Here is a 9187-nt window from a genome sequence, read left to right on the forward strand (position 1 = left end):
TCCTATTTTCCATTCTTCGTACTCCCTATTCTACTTTCTACACTAAATATGTATGGACAGAAATTAATTCCCGTTCTTTTTCATGTTCTTCTGAGAGCACAGAAATTACTTTTCACATTCATTCTAATATTCACAGGTTATACGACAGGCTATTGTCCTTTGATTCGACAGACAAAGCAGCAATACAGAATACGTTTTTGTCCGATAGATATGAAGACAATTAGAAATACGGTAAAAAAAACACTAATATGACTAATGACAAAAGCATTTCATTAACAAGATTCTTTCAAAAATTTATGAGTTAAATGCGGCACTTTTTTGTAGTAATTTCGATGCATTTAGCCTTTAATGAAAACCAAGGAATATAAGTACTGCGTTAAAGGAATGACATCTACCTACCTATTTATAGCCTGATGCCTTACTTACGGAACAGGTATCTACGAACGAAGTGGCTCCATATCACCCTGCTCTTCGCCATCAGGCTGCCCAATCTCCACCTCACACGACCCTGAATGATATACTTCTCCACGGCATTCCAACACACACGCACACACACACACACACACACACACACACACACACACACACACACACACACACACACACACACCCATACATACACAATCACCCACACCCACCCACCCACACAAAACCCTGTCAATTCTCTGCTTGTATCACTGTCAGCCTCAACACCACCCTGTCAACCCCACTCCACTGCTACACCTTTCCTCCACTAGTGTCTCCTTAAATCCAGCTTTCTCCCTCACTGTTTCCTTCCTCTTTTCCTTACTCCCCTGCCTCCTTCATTTCCTTCCCTGCCTCCCTCCCTCACTCCCCTGCTTCCCTTCCTCACTCATCTGTTTCCCTTCATTCCCCTGCCTACCTTCCACACTCCCCTCCCCTTTCACATCCCATGCCTCCCTGCCTCACTCCCTCTCTCACTCCCGTGCCTCCCACCTTCACTCCCTTCCTCTTTCACTTCCCCTGACTCTCTCCTTTGCCTCCCTCCCTCTCTCCTTGCCTCCCTCCCTCACACCTTTGCCTTCCTCTCTCACCCCCTTGCCTCCATCTCTTACTCCCCCCCCCCTCTCACTCTCCCTCTTTCACATCCTCTGCCTCCCTTAACTTATCCTTTCCGAACTTTGAACATTCAAATGACAGGAGGGACCACATCCCTACTATTCATCATAAAAACAATTAAACTACAAATCATCAATGAATGTTATCGTCTTCAGTACCAGAACTTCTTTTATATTTTCTCTTGATCATACCATACGTCTTTATTCAGTATGAAAGAAACATTACGGTAAAGTGGACAGAAACACCTTCAGTAATTACTTCACTGGGATCATGAATTTTCCACGGCAAACCTTGAGTCGAAATGATTATTTTACACCGTATTCAGTTTACGGGATTTCCTTCGTACCGAAAGAGTTAACGAATGATGTATGGATATTAGAGTATTAATAAAACTGCCTTTATTGTTGTTTATAGTTATGTTAAAAAAGAGATGCTGTTATTATCCTTCCATGTCTCCCTCAGTACCATCCATGTTGCTCTGTCTCGTTGTATGTCTGTCCGTCCATTCCAACTGTCTCTTCTCCTTTCTTCTCGGTCGCATAACTGTCGAACCTCGTCTTTATCTGCCTGTTACTCTGTCTCTGCACCTGCATGTATGTCTTAGCTACCATTTTGCCTTTATATTTTGCCTGTTATTTTCTAGCTAATTTTCTAGTTGTATATACATTTGTTTCTGTCTCTTGACCCATGAAAACGCAGGAAACAATTAAGGTCAGCTCTCTCTCTCTCTCTCTCTCTCTCTCTCAGGTGCAGGGTTGGGAGATAAGACGAGAGATAAGACGGATGGGAGGGCCTGCAGTATTACGGTCTCCCTCTAACACCACCAACCACTGATATCCAGGCCGTCCTCGACAAGATTATCCCTTTCAGTCCTGAGAAGTATTTAATATTTCATTCTCGCTAAGACCAGACGATTTTATTCATCTCTTATTCAGCTCAGGAGAGATTTTTCGTAAATAAAGCTTAAATATAGCACTAGCTCATTCCTTCGCTATTAGAGTAAGTTAAACTAGCTACTTAAATCGTTTGGTGGTAATGATTAAAATATATAAGTCTCATGGGCGACCGAGGTTAAGATCCACCTGTTCAACCTACGACTTCACTTCATGAACTCACTAGCTGCACACCTAAAGACCTACCGTATGGTATTCAGTTCCGTCTAACTCGTTCCATAAGGTGACGTATCCTTTTCTATTTACAGATCACTTTGTGTCGTAGCAGAGATACATTTCGAACAGAAGGAGCTAGACATTGCTTTAATTAACTCTTTACTACTAGAAATCTTTCCTAAGTTGTATAAAACTTGACTACTGGTATCATGATTAAAATGAAAAAGAGGTCAATGTATTATAGAGGTTAGTATCCCATCGAGTTATGGCTTATGGGTGCGTCCTATACCCAGGCACAACTTTATGCCGTTGTGTCATATTTACGGCTGTGTCGTACGCCCAGGTTCTACTGCCGACTCTAATATCGATCCACCGCCCTTCGATAAATAGCAAGGCAGTGAACAATAACATTTGAAACTTAGTGGTGTTATTTTCGAAACCCAACAGACATTCCAGAATACTGTATAAGAGTTTCGTACTTCTTCGACCTAAAGTGAAGCGATATTCCTGACCGCAACTGTACGTCTATGAGTCACATTACAAGTCGCTTTTTCAGATTTCGTAACACTTCTTCCTCAGCGATTTATTCTGCAGAGTACATTTCAATATCCTCTTGTATGGTAGTGATGCAACCCAAATCGATGCAAAAGCGATATAATATACAAGAGAATATTGAGAAGTAATATGCATAATAAATCACTAAGAAGGAGTAGCTACGAAGCCTGTACTGCAACTTAAAACACAGTCCTACCGCACATGCCACTGTGAGCCGGTCTATGGTTGCGTATCATTTTCCAGTGCGTCCTTAGGTCAGCAAACTCCCTAACACCTCTTCCTAAGCGATTTATTATGCTTGTTTCATCTGTCTGTCCTCCTCTGTTAGATAAATTCTTCTAATATCGCCATACTGGACAAAAACAACATCCAAAGGGATTATAACCAGCAATATCCAAAAATAAATGGCTAAGGAAGAGTTGATAGGGAGCCTACTTAAACGACGAGAATTCGGGCCTATATCTGTGTTTAATTTTGCAATGCGCCTATAAGCTATGTCTCAACGTCTTATTTGCAGCTGCATTTTAATTGTGGCAGTTATATTATTTGAACCGTTATTAGTCTAAGAGATCATTAAACTGGCCAAAAAAGTAATCCACTTACGCAAGGTCCTGATAGTGCTTCCCATTATATCAAAGACTATCAATTTATCTTGATAACTATTTCTTTACATTACAGTTTAACACACATTAGTTCAGCCTTTTAGAAACTACCACCTAATTATATCTGTCATGAACCAAAGCCAGGTTAGTCAGAAGCTGTGTGCACGTGAGGGACAGTTAAGAAATACGATGTTCAGCTGAATGGTGACTAAACAGAATAATTTTGTCACTCTTCTTCCCACTCCCTGCCTCCTGGATTCCCTGTCTCCTTTCTCTTCCAGTACTTCTCCAGTTCTTATTACCATACTTCCCTTACCACCTATTCAGAACATCGCTCCACTACTTTTCCCTCGCAACATATCCGCGACCCCCATTGTTTTTTACCATCCCCATAACTCAACAACACTTATCGTTACATCCTTTAACTACCCATTACCTTGTTTTTGCCTCCTATGATCGTAAAACTGACGAAAAAGCCGAGCCAATATAACTTTCCCATATTGATCTTATCGAGAATGAATGTGCCGGTAGCGACCTTAAAAATTTAGGCAGGTAATTGAGAGTCAGGCATCCCAGAGTTGCTGCCCTCTAGACTGATGGATATCTTTTGAGGCCGGAGGGAAAAAGTGAGGAATATGTACTACAGCGAGAGAGCCCAAATATGATTTAGGAGGCAGGGACGTGGATGCAAATGGGGATGATGTGGGTATATCGATGCACTGTGAGATGGTAGAGGGGAAAGGAAGTTGAAACGAAAAAGGAAGACTGACTGGTATGATAATCACAAGAAAATAATCTGGAAAAAAGAGAAGAGAGATGAGGGTAGGGAATATAAAGCAGGTAAAAGGCAAGGGACGAATGAAGAGACGGGGTTCTAACGCAGGAAAAATTTTCTCTGAAAGAGCATGGCTTTCTTTCGGTGAATGTTAATGGCTGTCATTATGATGCAAAGGTAGTACGAGTAATTAGGTACTGTGACGTACAGTATTACACAGAGTGAAGGGACCGGTACGTTTCTACAACACACACACACACACACACACACACACACACACACACACACACACACACACACACACCATCTTCACTTCTCATCTCCAGAATTTTCATCCACTAGCAGATATTTCGTCGTCGTAGCATACTCAAATGATTCTAATCTTCTTCCACGTTCGACCCTATCAACACGTCTTTATCATCGCCCACCATTCGTCCACTTCAACCATTTCCAGTCCCTGTAAGTTTCTGTATATTATACCGTCGCCATCGTCATCCATATTATCCCCTCTCCAGTTCAAGGCTGTTAAGTTTAGTCTACTCTTTACCTCTGCCATCTTCTTCCCCGCCTTTCCACTCCTCCTCCTCTCTCCCTATCTTTCCATTCCTTTCCCTACTCCGTCTTTACCTCTTCCTTCAGAGAGAGAGAGAGAGAGAGAGAGAGAGAGATTAATTTCTTCGGTCCACCGTTACTGGAACTGCGATGTATTTAATGTATCGTGAAGTTAGTGGTGCCGTAACATTAGCCATTTTAACTCGGTTGTACGTCCACAAGTAATAATATATCCACGTAACGCTAGTGACCTTGGAGTATCTTCTGTGGAAACTTCAGATAATGAAGCAGCCTCGTTCCCAGTTCTTCATCGAGCTAATGACGAGGTTTGGTGCAGTGAGCCGCCGTCAAGACAGGGAACAACAGGCTATCCTCCCTGCGATTTGGATGTACCACGAATTCATGGACCCAACAGTACATCGCTGGATACGCAGCGGAATATTTACTGGAGTTATTGAAGTGGCTTTTCTCAAAATTCGCCAATATATTGCATAAATAATCCTAAATGTCCAAACTATGCATAAAACTGAGTTATGAGGCTCCAAAGCACCTAAACTGGTAATACTGTGAAATGAGATTGATCAGTTTAAAATGTGTATTAATATCTGGCAAGTGGGATGACACGCCTCCTTTGGATACAGTAACAACATCAGTACACTTGCTCGTTCGAACACATTACACATTCGATGTGGACGCTTTTAACTTCACTTAATCATCTGAGCGCTGAGAAGGAGTCATTCATTCCTGTTATTCTCTTACACATACAGGTAAGATGTTTATCATCATCTGCTTACCCAAGCAGATAAATCCTCAAGGTCATCAACACTCACTTGCAGACGATTCTGCCTGTGTGCTCGCATAAAGGTGTTTAGAGGGAACAACTACGTGGGGCAGGTCACAGATATATAGACTTTACCGAATGGAATGAGTCAGGCTAGGCAGGTCACTGAAGGGGGCCGGCAGTTCAATGATAGTGCCCGAGAGGTGGGGAGGGGCGGCGCCGGGGCCAACAGGTAACAACGAGGGATCCTGGAGATAAAGGGAAAGGAGTGTCCGTCCTACATATCACCGAGAGGCAGTAAAACACCAGAGCTTTCTCAGAGGTGTGAAAGGGTCGTAAATGGCGGTGGTGAGAGGATCCCGAAGGTGATAGTGCCGCCGCCACTCACATAAACTCGTGGACCTGATCACTGCACCAGTCTGAGGTGTCAGGACAGGGTGGCATTTGCGTATCAGTCACACAGCCCCCCTCCCCCTCTCTCTCTCTCTCTCTCATCATAACGGTTAGGTCAGAGGCGGCGGTATTGCTGCGTGTGTTTCTCTGTCTCCGTCAGTCCCTATACGTCTTTGTCTGTTTGTTCTTGATTCTAGAAGACAAAAGTGACAACGTAGAAAAATGACAAGATGATAAAAATTAAATTAAACAATTATCATAAAAACACAAATGGATGTCCAAAAGTGCGGAGAGGGTGATAAGTGTGCACCCATAAAGGTAGTTAGACGGGACTGAGGTAAGGTGGGGGAAAAAAAAAAAAAAAAAAAAAAGAAAAAAAAAAAAAAAGATAAAGACTGGATGAGAGCCAAGGAAAGGAAACAGCAGAAACAGATTAAGTGGCTGATAACTTACCCTTCTTTCTTCCCTCTCTCCCTCCCTAATCTTTCTTCCCCGCCTCCCACATCTTCCCTCCTTCCCTTCCTTGTTTACCTCCTCCACATCTCCCACACACCCCTCCCTCCCTCCCTAGTCTACCTCCTTCCCTCCTCCCACACTTAAGAGCAGTAAGGTGCCACATGAATGGAAGCTTGCTAACGTAACCCCAATATTCAAAAAGTGCAACAGAGCCCAACTAGAAAACTACCGCCCAATTAGTTTAACATCGCTGGTTTGCAAATTGCTTGAAACTGTTATCAGAGACAAGTTTGTAAAACACTTACAAACAAACAATCTCATAAAAGATTCGCAACATGGTTTTCGTAATAATCGCTCTTGCCTCACGAATCTGCTGGACTTTTTCAATGACATACTGAACGTGTATGACGAGACTAAATCTGTTGATGTGGTCTACCTAGATTTTCAAAAGGCTTTTGACAAAGTTCACACAAAAGACTCCTTCAGAGGCTAAAGGCACATGGTTTCAGCGCCAATGTTCTCGGGTGGGTAGAAGATTGGCTCACAGGACGAAAGCAAAGAGTTGTAATAAATGGAAAAGAGTCAGACTGGATAAATGTTACAAGTGGAGTGCCACAGGGTTCAGTGTTAGGTCCTATTCTTTTCTTAATATATGTAAATGATATTGACGAAGGATTGTGTTGTAAGATTTCAAAATTTGCTGAAGATACTAAAATAGGTAACAGAGCAGATACAACACTGCAAAGACAGGCAATTCAGAGAGATCTTGATCAATTGTTTAACTGGGCCCAAGTCTGGCAAATGGATTTTAATATTAATAAATGCAAAGTGCAGATAAAACAAAAGTGATGATATCTAGGGTTGGTGGCGGTACTGTCAAAGACGAGGGAGAGTGGCCATGTGCAGTTTGCCACAAGGGCGTGGGAAGTAATTCCATCTTGTGCGGTGTGTGTGATAAATGGGTGCATAAGAGATGTAGTGGTATCAGAGGTAGACTGCGAGATAATGCTGATTTTATGTGTACGGCGTGCCGGGGTGAGCAGGTGGAGATTGTCAGACGTGTAAGGATTGAACTTGCTGGTGAATCTCTTGAGTGTGTGGAAGAGTTTTGTTTTTTGGGAGACATGTTGTGTGCTGGAGGTGGGGCTGGAGCTAGCTCTGTGGCTAGGGTGAGAAGTGGTTGGAAGAAAATCAGGGAGCTCTTGCCTCTCCTGACATTGAGAGGGCTCTCCCTACGTGCTAAGGGGTCTTTGTATGCAGCATGTGTTAGGAGTGTAATGCTGTATGGCAGTGAGACCTGGGCAGTGAAGTAGGAAGATATTCGCCGGCTCAGACGTACAGAAATGACAATGATTAGGTGGATGTGCAGTGCGTCCCTGCATCCAAGGCCTGGAGGGGCTGGGTTTACAATGGAAGAGTTGAGAGGTAGGATGGGACTGGAGTGTGTTGGTGTTGTGATGAGGAGAGGTAGATTGAGGTGGTTTGGACATGTGGAGAGGATGGGGGATGATAATTGGGTGAGGAAGGTGAGAAGTGTTAATATTGGGGGTGGGGCTATGAGGGGTAGATCGAGAAAGACATGGGACGAGGTCATTAAGTGTGACCTTAGGGTTAAGGGACTGAACAGGGAGGCTGCAATGGATCGTGCAGCGTGGAGAGCCGCCATTAGGTGACCAAGGCCGATACATGCAAGCATGTTGGAGCCTTTGAAAACGAAAACGAAAACGAAAGTGTTAAACACTGGCAGTAAAAATGTATGAGCAAGTTATAGCATGAATAATGTCCAACTTGATAGGGTAAACCATGAAAAAGACTTAGGAGTTATAATAACAAATGATTTGAAACCAAGCAAACAATGTACAGAAGCTGTGAAAAAAGCCAATAAATTGATTGGATTCATAGGCAGGGCATTTGAATATAAATCAGATAATATCATCCTCACTTTGTATAATTCCTTAGTACGCCTGCACTTCGAGTATTGCATTCAGTTTTGGTCACCGTATTATAAAAAGGATATGGAAAAACTTGAAAGAGTACAGCGAAAGGATGACAAAGATGATACCTAGATTGAGAAATAAACCGTACAGGGAACGTTTAGAAACCCTGACTCTCTTTACCCTAACAAAACGGAGGATACGAGGAGATTTAATTCAAGTATTCAAGATATTCAAAGGACATGATAACATGGCTGTCGATAAATACTTCACAGCTGATCACTCGAACTACACTAGAGGCAATGGGCATAAAATAATTGGCAAACGATTCCAGACGCATGAAGCTAAGCATTTCTTCTTCAATAGAGTTGTAAATATATGGAATAAATTGCCCTCCAACGTAATAAATTGCAATACAGTACAAACCTTTAAAGGTCGCCTGGATAAGTATTTGGCATCCAACCCCCAGCTTAATATGTTTACTCCTGAATAAAACACTTGTGTATGTATAACTTTCTATTTTATTTTATTTTAGTTTTTTAGAGCCTGGATCAATTTATTAAATGCAAATATAGTATATGCACAGATAGCCCTGAGTTAACGGTCACTACTCATACTTTCGACCTGTGATGGGCTGTGGATCACTGAGGGTCCTTGTTAGTTACGTGGCCACCATCGGGATTTTTTTAATGTACCAGGGGTCACTGCTTCAGGAGGTGACTTGTTTGCTTGTCCCGCATGGGAAAGTTCCTATTCTCAGTGGAATGAATGGAGCTGGGGCCTGATTGACTGATGCCTACCTTAACAGCGCCAGGCAAGGCTGCCGCACCACTCCTGAATATCCACACTGTGCACTGTGCAATTTCCACACTGTGTCCGCAGACACCCCATCAACTTAATGTACCCGTACATAGTGACATGTATTAGTTATTTATTTATTCGATTATTCA

This window comes from Coenobita brevimanus, chromosome 93, assembly GCF_032717465.1.
Source record: "Coenobita brevimanus isolate Jiangsu-jjx chromosome 93, ASM3271746v2, whole genome shotgun sequence".
In the NCBI taxonomy this organism is placed as follows: Eukaryota; Metazoa; Arthropoda; class Malacostraca; order Decapoda; family Coenobitidae; genus Coenobita; species Coenobita brevimanus.